This window comes from Streptopelia decaocto (genome assembly GCF_964273445.1).
Source record: "Streptopelia decaocto genome assembly, chromosome: 3".
NCBI lineage: Eukaryota > Metazoa > Chordata > Aves > Columbiformes > Columbidae > Streptopelia > Streptopelia decaocto.
In genome coordinates, this window is record NC_138656.1 from 64,843,865 (window position 1) to 64,857,512 (window position 13,648).

At 38.0% G+C, this 13,648-nt stretch overlaps 1 protein-coding gene across 2 annotated transcripts in view; it reads left to right on the forward strand.

Moving 5' to 3' along the window:
- PTPRK (protein tyrosine phosphatase receptor type K) overlaps positions 1-13,648 on the forward strand; it is a 403,942-nt gene that overhangs the window by 334,216 nt on the left and 56,078 nt on the right. The gene's annotated exons all lie outside the window — the stretch shown is intronic.

Consider the following 13,648-nt stretch of genomic DNA (forward strand, 5'->3'; position numbering starts at 1 on the left):
TCTGTTATGCTAACAATTATTTCCAAGCAGGGGTGAAAATAATTTAGATGAAGGACATGATAGTTAATTTTCCTGAGTAAGAGCTCAGAGTGTTAGCAAGCCATAGGGGAGGGTTGATTTGAGAAAGGCTCATGTCTTTGTGCAAGTGCAGCCCAGGGCTAAGGCTGGCTACATAGCTGTGAGAATAAATCATTTTGACCCCACATACTGTAAGTTAATCACATACTGCTCACTCAAAAATGCTGTTTCATCTTCAAATGAGGACTTAGTTGTTCTGCTCATTGTTATCTTTTGCTTTGACTGTATTTACTGTATTTATAGCCATTCATTTTGGATGCTTGATTGTGTCAACATGGGAGTTGTTTGATAGACTCCCGCAGCATAAACAAGAAAGGAGCTTAAAAATGCTGAAAGAGTACTCCGCAGAGCCCCAGCACTACTTATGTTGTCTCTTTCTAATTGCATAGTGATATTCAGCATAAAAACAACTTTACATGTGAAGAAGTGGGCATTTAAAGTGCTGTGGTGGCACATCAGCACCATTTTTTCAGTCGCATTTCAGTTTGAAACTTGTTCCAATTAAAAGCTGATGCCTCTAATGAGGTGGTAGCAACAAAGCGTTTTCTTGATAAACCAGAAAATAAAGTGTATTCCTGAAGATGTGTTAATATTTTCGTCAAGTGAGGTAAGCTAATAAAAACAGGAAATTAAAACCGTGAGCTAAGTCTTCTGTGAAATGTACATCAGCACTATCTTTCTTATGTTTACCTGGTAAGATTAAATGTTTGAATTAAAATATATTTGCATAAACAAATATTTATGTATCACAAGCATGTATTGCTAGGATTTGATTCAAGGGAGAGTCTTGAAAGACTCTGAAATTTTCAGGTTAGTAATAATAAAATGGAGGAGGAGTTCACTGGGCTTATGAGGAAATTATTTTTTACTTAACCATGTTCAGTCCACTAATGTCAAATCAGTGTTCACAGGAGCAACAGTCCTGGTGGTGGTTTGAATGCCTTGCTCTGCCCTAACCATCCCCTGCCCCACAAAGACTGTGGTCTGAAGGAAAGGGAACATGAGTAGCACAGTTCTTGCCATCCTGCTGTAACTCTTGCCTTTGCCACTCTGGCTAAAAGACAAATTTTTGTGAGGTAGCTGCATTGCCTGACATGTCAGTACTGTACTCCTTGGATGTGGAACTAAAAACCAAAATGTTTTCTCTGACTTTATTTTAATTGATGTGAAATTTGGGGGGAGACAACATGAGGAGCAAATGTTTTCTTTTGCTCTGAAGGAATGCACTTAACAGGGAATTATCGCTTCAAGGTCACATACATTCATACCTCTCAAACGAGTTATACTGGTGTTCTAAATTGTCTTTTAAAAGCCAGTACTGAATTTTTTTTCCCCCATGTTTTCTTTGTAAAAACAATACCAGAATTTGTTGTACTTGAATAAAAGTATACTTAATACATTTGCTTATGTATATGTTCATCTGGTTATGACGATTTTTTTTGTAGTGTGTAAGTTTGCTTTGAATCATTGACCCTCGGATACGTCTGGTTAGGTTTGTAATATATTCATAGGGAAAAGATAAGTGTCTTACCTTACCTAACCACACTCCAGTAAAGCTAATGTACGGTTTTAAAATCCAGCAAGTTGTCTAAACTATGGATTCAGTTATACAAGTAGCATGTAGTTCTCTGTCGTTTCCCGTGACTTTTGAAGTAGCCTACAGCTGCCCAAAATAAATTTTGCCTTCAACATGTTGAAAAGGCATTAAAAATTATAAAGACCTGGGGTGGAAGGCAGGAGGAGAGGAATGATATTAAAGATGCATGTAAAGGACAAGACAAAAATTCCCTGGTAGTGAAGTTCAGTATTACCTGCAAAGGTACTTTCTCGTTTTTACCTTGTTAAAGGGTCTGGCATTATCCACTGTATATATTCACACAAATAAGATGTAAAAATGGGGAAAAAAATGGGAGTAACATAATGGTTTGGTGCTGGAGAAGAAATTATAATCTTGATAATTCAGCTTTCTTAAATGTTTTATTTCCCTGGCTTTCCACCCCCACTCACCCCTCCCCCCCCCCCCCCGCCACCTTGGGCAGTTCGCTGTTAACATAGTTTACATGTATTTTAATGCATAAGGGGTTTTGCATGTATTATTCCCATGGGTTGCCTTCTGCCTTGGAGAACTGATGGAATAGCTTGCTTATTGTTGTCAAACTAATGAAAGTCAGCAAATTTAAATCGAAGCGCTCATACTTTCTCAGTCCGTATATTCCAGGTGTGATATTCTTGTGTGCTTCTGATAACAAAATGCACAGAAGTGTGAACTCATCTAAAAGATTGTGCCAAATCATGACTGAAGTATGTTGCTGCTTTTGATGTGTCTTGAAAAAATGTTTTATGAGTATGCTGAGAGGCTTACTAGTGTCTGGTGGATTAAAAATACACTGAGTTAATTTTTCATGCGAGAAAATATTGGAACAGCACCAGATTAAAGAATAGTCTGCTGAGCAGTTCCTGTGCACTTGCAGCTGAAGGATGAATATTAGAGTGATTCTTTGGTGGCCCTGATTTAGGGTAATAATAGGATTCTCCCTTTATCTGGACACCTTTTTCCACAAAGCTTGTAAGAATTTAATGACTTCATAAATTTTGCCCTTCTGGAGATGGGACTGGGATGGCCAAGACAGTCCCAAGTTATTAGGTGTGTCAAAAGGGTATGAAAGTTGCAGATGCGTACACAGTCTGTTCACATAAGCTTTGATTCTTGAGGAAACCAGGTTAAAAATAACTCCTTGTGATGCAAGCGGTGGGTGGGACATACCGAAAGCACCATTTCCATTACAATTATAGTCCAGAAAGTGTTTGAGCTATTAATCAGTTTAGTTCCATGGGTACTTATAGCCAATATTGCCTTCCTCTGTCAACCTGAATTCCCTCTTAGTAACCAGTAACCAACATAATATTTAAAAAGCAAACCAAAACCAGTTAACTGTTCTCTACCTCATTATTATTTGAATCTAAGTAGTAGTATTACCCAGTCACTAATAATCTGGTTTCCCATACATAGTACCTGAAGAAGAAAAAAAATATTATTTTCTGAAGTGCAGAAAAAGGTGCAGAGCTAGGAAAATGTGTGTTATTTGAACAACAACAAAAAAAAAGTGTTACACATGATTTCCTAAAGAAAGTGCTCAAACTCTCTAAAACTAACATGATAAAGCAGAGTTCAAGCAGTTCATAATACACTCATATCACAATAGATACGTGATAACTGAACCTGCCTAACCAAAGTATTGCTAGAGGAGTGAATGAAAGAGGTGTGAATTCCCACAGCGTGCACTTCAGAGGAACACATGATGCTGGTGACTGATCAGTCACATCTTGGAGTTGAGTTTGACTGTGTAAAACTTGGGATGGATTGCCACTTGCACACAACGTTAGCATTTCATTTTGCAGTCTAAAATGTTATCGACTGGTAAGGGAACGAAATCAGATTAACATGGTCAGAGTGATGCTTCAAATTATTTATCCTGTAAATAGACATTTAAAAGGACAGAAGAGACCGCAGAGATATTACTAAGCAGAGAGTATATGAAGCTGACATTTCTGACAGTTTTTAGGCTGCCAAGTTTGAGGCTAATACTGATTTATGTGTATTCTTTTATTTTGTTTAGTGGACTAGAGAAAAACATCGAAAATTTAATTAGAAGAAATCTACTATGGCACGAAATAAAGAAGCGGTGGGCCTGGCAGCTCTATCCCAAAGTAGTTAGAAGGAATAAATGAAGTACAAAGTTCCTAACTCAACATTTTAAAACATGAACTTCATCACCTCCAAAATTATTTTCCCTTGTGGTTTTCATTTGTGTTATTAGTTCAGGCAGTGTAGAACTTCTCTATCTCTATGCACGTTTGGTTCATACAGATGGACGAAAATGCCATTTGAGATGATGCACATCTGCATGTAATTGTGAAATAGCAGAAAATGACTTTTTAATCTGATTTGACAAATAAAGAGGTCTGGGTGGTAACATTTCAACTGCAAGTGTGCATTTAGTCCACCATCATTATTGCTCTGAATTCATTCCCACAGCAGTTGGGGATTGATCCAGAGGCCTTTGATGTCAATAGGAGTCCTTCCACTGACATTAATGTGCTTTGGATTAGGTCTTTAGAAGTCATAAATCTGTCTAGACCGTAATTATTTCCTTGAAATTGCTCCTGATGATGTTTCTGCTCTTAGGGAAATTTGTGAAAGTCGAACTGCCTCCTGTAGCAGGATGCTCAGATATGTTTGTTACTGATTAATGCACAAATGAGGGAAGATGTCAGATGCTAAATGTATATAAAACTAAGCTTATCTCACTGTAGTTTTTATGCCTGGATCAATGCTTCTGCAATGACTTATTAGCTATATCGTCATCATAGGCACTGAAGACCTAAGTGGCAATATACATTTAGAGAAGAATGCAGATGTTGCCTAAGTCACATCTTTCTTTTCATTCATTCTTAGGAAAAAGCTATAAATATGTTTAAACTTCAGTGGTCTTTTGCATCATGTCTTTTATCTCACAAAGAGCAGATTTTTAACTGACTTACTGAGTTTTCCAAAGATGGAAACAGAATATTTGCATGGCATATTTTCCTCTTTTGTATGTGAAATTGCAGTAGCTCCCCAAGCAACCACATCTGCCAATTCTGATAAGTGATACCTTTGATTGTAAATAAAACAATTGAATGATCCTTTGATGGATATAAAAAACCAAAACGAAACAGTTAAATGAGAAACTCCTTCAGATTCCCAGACAAAAAACCTATAATGTGAGTATTTTCATATATGGAATCATAGAATTCAATTACCAAAATTTGATTTAAGTAAAAAGGAATTTAATGTAACAAGAGCGTTTATTAAGTGAAGCTACCTAATTGATATGCATGAGACAACAATTTTCAGAGAATGGGTTTCCCATTCTTTATTATAAGGCACTGAAGAGAAGCACTCTTTTCTGCTTGTTGCTTGACATCTCTAAGAAATAAAGGTTTCTTCTTACAGTAACAGCAAAAAAGTATGAATTACCTAATGGTTTTTATGCTTATGACATTGCCTGAGCTGAACCATTTATTTTAACTGTATTTGAGAATAGTTATGATCAGAAGTATTTTCTAGTTCCCAGCCTCTTTTCCAAATGTTCAGTAATATGGGTTTATTAAAATGTTTTGAAAGAGTAGTTGACTGCTTTTGGATGAGTAAATCTAGTAATTACAATTATTAAATCTAATTGCTTTATTAGATAACTTTATTTTTAAATGCACTGCTTAGTGAATAAGTGTATTCATGCAAACATCCTTTTATTTAATTTAGTTTGGTTTTGAAAGCTAGCTTTTTTTAAATGGGTAAGTTTTTTAGAGGAAACACTAGTGATACATTTCATCATTTTTTTAAAAGTCAGCCATTAGAATGAAGAAATTTTGAGTCCAAAGATATAATAAATTTTAACTTTCTTTGATTTTGAAATGTTTGGGATTACTTTTGGCCTAGATATTTATTAAATTACTTTTTGCAGAAGCTATAAGCAGATTGAAATCTTAGGAAACTTAAAGGTTTCCTAAAGAATAAGAATTTTTAAAGTAAGAATTCAGGTAGAGGATTCTAGTACATATTTAAATATTAGGGAATGAATGTTTATACATCACCTGCTCTAAGTAAAGGATCAGCATCTTAGCATATATGCTCTTTTAGTAGATGCCTGGTTGCTTAGGTCTCTTCAGCTATTATGAGTATTTTTTCATGAATCAGATTGTGGGCATTGAATGTTTTGCATCTATTGTTAAAGCATATGGAGACGTAAACTAGAAATCTACTGTTTTTGTAAAACCCATGACATTTAAAACTGCAGTAGAAAATCCTTGATTCCTCTTATAATATGCAATTAAAATGACCATGTTAAAAGCCTAGTTGCTAATACTGCAGTGTTTTGGGGGTTTTTTTGTTTGTTTGTTTTAGCTCCCCTTTGTTTCTGTTCTTTAATAATTTCTTACTTGCCTTATCTTATGTCTTTACCTTCTTTGTGTCATTGTAAAATCACAGGTGTTTAGAGAAGGTAAACTCTTCATCACCTGATAGGTCTGGGCTCATAAGCCCCTGTTCACACAAACATACTCTGTCCACTCTGATTTCATACTGTAATTAACTGTACCACTGGATAAAATGCCTGGGGTTGAAGGGCACATGAGGTGGAACAGCCAGAGATTGCTGCCTCTGACAGTCCGTCACAGGCATCTCACATGCACGTTTGGCCCAGGAACAACACGAGCTGGGCTTGGCTGTGCAGCAGCTGAGATTTGGAACAGTCCCATTAAGGGACAGTGCTGTTTCACCTTTTCAAAGAAAGGAGGAGAAAGGGGTTTCTAGGAATTAATAATTGTGTTTACATCCAATCAGTAGTCTTCAGCCAGAGTGACACTTTCTCCACATTAGCGGGCATGTCAACACTGACGGTCCAGAGTAGGTTTTGCCGTTCGTATCATTGATGTGTAAGCTGAATTCTGTACCCAATAAAGCAACCAGTTGCTGATGCTAGAAATATCCCTATATACATGTATTGTACTGCTGTTGTTAGTGCCAGTGCAGAAACTGTGGTTCAAACTAATGAGGTAAAAAATCATTTGTGCTTGAATCTGGTTCTGTGAAATGGTGCATTAGACTGTGATATTTTAATGTACACACACTTATTGGATTTTGAAGTTTGTAGGAAAGTCCCAGATTGTTTTTTGAAGTGGTAATGAAAACTTGAATGACACTCCAGTAGTGATGGTATGCGCTGAACCCTGTCTGGTCTTCACTGTCCTGTAGTTCTGATGTGCTGTCATTAAAGAAGACACCATGGATGCATTCAATGTTGAAATGGTAGCAGCGTCCTTCCTACGCTACAACTTAACACTGGTGAAGTAAAAATCATTTATGTGGCAGATTGATAATATGATCATTAACAATGAAGAGCTGATGTCAGTAGATCACACATAAGCCGACATAGATAGAAAGATCAAATTCTTAGAGAGTATGTGTGGCTGGTGGTCACAGAGCTGGCAGAAAAAGTGCCTGTCAGCAGCTCAGTGCTATCCCTGTTACAAGTGACTGATCTCACCCAGATTCGCCAAAATAAACTAACTTAACATAATCAAAATAATGTAAATGTTTCCTAGGTTGGAACAGTTGCACAAGCAGTTCTGAAAGCAGGGTAGAAATGACAGTACGTGCTGGAGTAGTGGTGAAGGGCAAGGGGAAGGTAGTCTTCGCCAGCTTCAAGTGCCGCCATGTTTAAAACTGCTAGAAGAAATTGAACCTCAAGGTCAAAGCTGCTTTGATCGAACTACTAATATGAGGAAAAAAAAGTTACATCAGTATGCGATAGCTTAGCACAGAAGTGATAATCTTTGCAATTATCCATCCTTGTGTTAACAGCTACATAACACAGAGATATTTTGAATAGAAGACAAAATATTTTTGAGCAATAAAGCTGCTCACTGTGCACCTGGACAGAAAGGAGAAGCAGGACTTTATGTCAGAAAAGAATGATGCCCAAGGAATACAGAAGAACTTCAGCACCACCTAAATCAGAAATGTGCTTATTGATTTTTATGGAAACGGTTTATGGCCCTAAAATCAGCATCACTGTATCTAATCAGACAATTTAACTAAATCAAAAGAAGTTCCACCTCATTGTCATGAACATTTCAAGGGTTTGTTAAACTATTTGCCTGTCATCTCTGACAGAGTGCTAAGTGAAGTTCTACAGCTAGTCATCCAGAAACAAGGAGCAGCGTTGCCAAGCATAGTAGCACTTCCTAAACACTGTCAAATGTGTTGCAGAGCAAGTCAGTATGGTTGATTGACACTGCTGCCAAATTAGTCAAATACAGATTGATGCTTTGTCAGCTGTGTAAGGAGACAATGGCTCTGAAGTTCAGGAGCGTAAACTGCTTTCTGCTCTGACAGGAAGTTGTGTGCTAACCACACTATTTCTCAAAAGATCCTGACCAGAAGGGTATGCAGGTGAACCTTGCAGGGTTGAGGATCTTTCTAGAAATAATATGGTTATTGCACATCTGTCTGTCAGAACAGGAGGCAGTTACAGGCACTGTTTAAGTGGTTTTTGTAGCCAGGTAAATTCAAGGCATAGGAGACAGAATTATGACCCTATGTGTGGTTTTCAATGCTGTCGACTTTGGAAGTGGAGGCTTTTGTGCAAATTCAGCAGTCTGGAAAGGACTGTGAATATTCTCTGTGCTTCAAAGTGATGTGGTGATAAAGGTTCTTGATCAGGATGGACTTCCAGAACCCTTTACTGTCAAAAAGGTCATGAAATGGATTGCATCCTTTGCCACTTGTGATTAACATTTGCTTTGTTGAGTCAACAGGAAGGGTAACCACATTCAATACCATATAGATGCCAGAATATTTAATCTGAACATTAAATCAGAGGTCCCATATATGCTGACTTGTGTTACTTGCTCTTTGCTGATGACTGCATATTGGTTATTCACACATATGTAAGCAGACTACACATTATTGACTGTTTCAGCCCCTCTGCCAAGTGGTTTGGCCAGGCCATTAGCACAGAGGAAAAAGAGGTCCTGCTCTAACCTTGCTGTGGTGGAAAATATCCTGAGGCAGTAGTCTGCACTGACAATACGCTACTGAAATCTGTGAGAACAGCAATACTACTTCAGCAGCATACTTTTTTCAAAACACCACAGTTAATAGCACAGTCATGCAGGGAGTAGTAAAAGCCCATATAGTATTTAGGATGTTAAAGCAGCATGTCTGAAATGAGGGACATCTGGCTTCAAATAAAAGTAAACATCTATTGTGCATTAGCTGTTGCCACTCTTTGTATGGCTACAAAACTTGGAGCGTTTATGGTCTCCACATCGAGCATCCAGACCATTTCCAATGCACTGCTTTCATGCCCATCCTGCCATAAAACTGTGGGATGTTACTTTGAGTGCTGTACCCCTAAATTGCTGTCACATTGTCAGCACTGAAGCAAGAATACAGGACATCCAGTTATGCTAGACCTAGTTCTCATGTTGGACAACAGATTGCTCAAAGCCAGTTTTTCTGGGCAGTTGAAATGCAGAGAAAAGCTCAGAGGTAGCATAGTGAGGTGGTTAATGGGCAAGTTTAAGGCAAATCCTCAGTTATGTGTCATCAGTTTTAGTGTGGGAAATTACATCTGAAGATTTTCTGCTCTGGTAAAGAATAGGTGCTTACACCATCGTAACACGGCAATAAAATCAGAATGGAACTGTATGATATAAGTGAATATGGTAACAAAACAGATTGTATCTGTACACTTCACAGTATCGTGAAAATGGGCCTCTTTCTGGGACGATAAAACCAAGTCCTTATGTACTACTGGAAAACAGGTGTCATAATCACCCTTTTTGCATGCCTGGTGCTACTGTATTTCTGACTTTGCCATTTCAAAGGCCTGCTTGTGGATGATTTAATCATGCAGGGCTTCATATCTGATAGTATTTCAACATTCAGAGAGAGTGTTGGCCAGTTCCCATTCTGCTTGAAATCACTGAGCCATAATGTTTATACAGGAATTTACATCCATGTCTTCATCTTTCATAGCACTTCTTTTTGTACACGTAATGGAAAAGGTTACCATTCCTTACCCTGGTGTAAAGATTTTTAAGATACTGGACCATGCAACTTGAGCACTGGGAGCTTCATGTGCTCAGTGGAATATCTAGAAGGACCCTCTGTCCTCTGTATCTCAAGTGTGATCAAAGATGACTAATGTTCTGTGTAATAATAGAGTTCATTTTCTACTCACACATTTACAGAAAATTGTGCTACAGATATCAGATAGGAAGGTTGATTTTTCGGATTATTCTGTCTGTTGAGGAATATGTGTCGCAAGTCCCCATGAATAGCCATCAGATGATTAACAATCAGGGTTAGACTGGATTTTTTATCAGTAACTTGAACTGTGGAGTGTGCCATTGCTGTTACCAGCTACTTACATGTTTTAGCCTAGATCACACCTCACACTAAGATGGGAAAGGCTGGTGGCTATTTGCAGCAGTCACTATCTATTTGGAAATCTACCAAGTTCTCATTTTGCTTTTGAACAGAATTTAGAAACCCTCATTCTACATAAGTTGCTGGCAATTTAGAGACTGAGAGGTGGAAAACTGAATCTCATTATATGCTTGTCAAAATATAAAAGCTGGTAACCTATTTGCCTGTGTAAAAAAGATATTGCTTACTCGGCATCAGCTCCGAAGCACGGTGTTACTTAGCCAAATCAAATAGCTTTACTAATACAGATTGAATTCAAACTCAACTGAAGAGTTTCTCAGACTGAGTGAAATCAATTTGTGCATGCAGAGAATGGAGCAACTGAAATCACAACTTCCTAGACACCCCTTCTTGAGTAGCAGTGGTGAAATTTAGACAGTAAAATTTTATACCTGTGGAACAGAAGCAGCTGAAAGCATTTTTCCAGATTCTTTTGGAAAGTACAAATTTTTTGTACTTCATCTTTGAGTAACTCATTCAAGGAACTGTTTTGGATGAATGCAAACAATTAACTTGGGTAAAACAATTTGGTTTTGAGAAGAAGGAGATCTGTAGTGCTTGGATAGATGTTAACGTGATAGATCACAGGCACACAGTGCTCCAGCATTTGGAGGACAGTGGGTTGACTTGCAGAAGCACGTTTGCAGGAAGGTCTGTTCAGTTTTCGTGTCAGGCCTCCTGAATCATCTTGTGTTTGTGATTAGGAAAGCTCAGCAGAGCCCGTGTTCCTCAGAGGCAGCAAAGCTGCGTTGTGTTTCGAGCATAGTCTGAGAATGTGGGACTTCCAGGTTTAGTGGCTGGCTGCTGACCCAGCTGTTGGACCTGAACCCGACAGACTGTTGCATGAACTAAAGCCTGTAGCTTGGAGGAGAAGAGGAACAGCCACCTGGGTACTGTTGCTGCCTGAGCCTCCAGCAAATGTGTGCAGCCCGGAGAGGCGGTGATGAGCTGATATTTGGGCAGATACGTAGCACATTTCCCATAGCTGGGTCCAAATAATAAATCTGTCAAGGACCCAACTGCGGGATGTAGCCCCTGTCACTGCTGAAGTGGGTCATGCTGCCTGAACAATAGAGCCCTGATTGCTATAATTACTCGTTCTGAGGTCTGGGAAAATTAGGATTTGTCCATATACTGAACAAGACACTTGACTAGTTTTTCTAAACTATAAAAGCAAGTGACATTTGCTTTTTATCAAGCAATGCAATGTCTTAAAATATTGCTCCTTCCACATTTGAACTGCCTGCTCAGCCTCTCTTGAAAGCAAAACACATCAGCTGTACGGCATGATCCATTCAGCCACGTATGGAGGCTCCTTGACCCCTACCCAATACAGAAGTGTTTAATCAAGCCAAATTTTGTCATGGCCATCACTGGCCATGACATAATAAGAAATGCAGAAATTTGCAACATATTGTCTTAACATTTGTTAGGCTAAAGGGGGAAATATAATCATGCAGGATAGGCTGATTGTATGTCTTTTTATGTTTTCCTCTCCCTTCTCAAGATGTAGCTATTCCCTGTTTGAACACGGTTAAGGCAGTTAGAACCAATTTGTACTGTGGCATAAATGTTTGAGACGGAAATATAAATGAAACATTCGTAAGCTGGAAGCTAAGTACAGATTTAACACATTTATTTTGCCAGCTTTGAAACTGGCTACTGTGTTTTAAATTCATTTTTTATGAGAACAGATACTATCAGCCATTTTCCTATCCTGCTGGTGTTTGTGTAACATTATTTTGAAATTATGTGGTCTGTGTTTCCTGATGTCTAACTAGATGTTTTACAGCAAAGTGACAGAAAATGCCGTCATAATGTACACTAAAAAATACTTTATCCGTAAGCATGATGGCTAGCTTGTGATATTTAGACCTACAATGTGTCTTTAACTTGGTTAGACAACTTGGAGAACTTGTTTCTGGTTTGGGGTTGGGCATATGAAACATGAATGCATGCTTCCATGTCTGTCCTGAGGCCTTTCCACTGCCTCTTCCATTTTATTATTATTACTGTCCAGTTTAATATGAAGTATTTCAGCTTTTCTGGTGGGAGTTCTTTATTAAAGGGAAAGATCTTGTTTCCATTGTGAAATACAGCGTTGCCTTTCCCAGCCATGCCTGTGCTCTCTGCACAGCATATCAGAACCACTTTGATGCCAACAGAATGGCTGTTTAACAGCGCACTCATATAAAAATTAATATTGCAACTTCATTTTTAGTAAACAATCAATGGCAAATCAACAGGTGCCAGGAAGAAATTATGTTAATGTACCTGAATGATTTGCTGCATCTCTTGAGATATGTTATGGATTCAGGGATAAATGCTGGATCTTGCCCCATTTCTCTGTGCGGCTGTAGGTTTCTCTCTTGGAACTGGACATCTCATTAGGAACAGAACATGAGATTTTGGTAGGTGGATTGCTCTCCTCTGGTTTTTAACTATGGAGTGAAGGTAACAAATACAGATACTTCTACCTGTGTAGAGTGAGTTAGTTACTGCAACTGTGTATATGTTGAACTGTAACTTGCAAAATAACTCTAACTAACTGGTTTTTCTGTTCTCTGAGGACTTCTTTTCATTTTAAAGTCTGGCTTTTATTCCATGAACTCGATTTCTGCACTCACATCTAACAATGTGATTATTAGTAAATTCCCATGAGTAGTATTGAAGAAAGATGCTGTCCTAGGGATATTTTAAGTTTTTCAAGACAAAAAGCACTTGGTATCAGAATTATTATTGATTTTCAGTCACTGTAAAGTACACACATATCACAATAAAGGTTAAGTGCCTAGAAGAATGTAAAAGAGCAGCAGCTTTAAGTAAAAAGAAATTCCAGATTAAAAAGAAATCAGACGAAAGTAAATGCAGTGAACTACTTTCTTTATGAGTAAGTCTGGAATGTTTTCTTCATATGGCTACTGTAAACAGGATGTTTTCTCTTTTAATCACGGACATGAACACATCAATATTTAATTTGATCAAGAGTAGTATATGTATTGCATTTAACCCCAAATATATTTCAGACTTTGCATGTTTTTATAATGGTGGTATGAATTTATAAATCCTTAATGCCCTTAATGCCACCCATATGTTATGCTGAAATCCTTAGGAATCTGTACAAATAAAAATCAAGAACATAGTTATGGGCTCCGAAAGCTGAAAACAGACCTAAGCCAGTCTAACAGCTAAAGATTTGTCAGCTGGATCCTAATGCTACTAAACCTTTGGCGTAACAAATGTTGCCTTTGAGAACTTATCTCATTATATCTGGGCATCTTAAATCACTCTACAGAAATGTTATAAAATAAAATAAAATGTTCTACTTCTAAATAGAAGGCATGATCCTGGCATCTGTGCTTCTGCCCCAAGTGCTGTCCTTCTGTGCCACAATCAGCATGAGCTTTTCTTAGATTTATGCTTGTGGGCATATGGACAACTGGAAGTCATTTGGAGATGCCAGTTGTCCTCATATTTTTTCTTTTATCCTTGTCCACTGTCAGTTGCTAAGGATGGTACTAGTTTTACTCT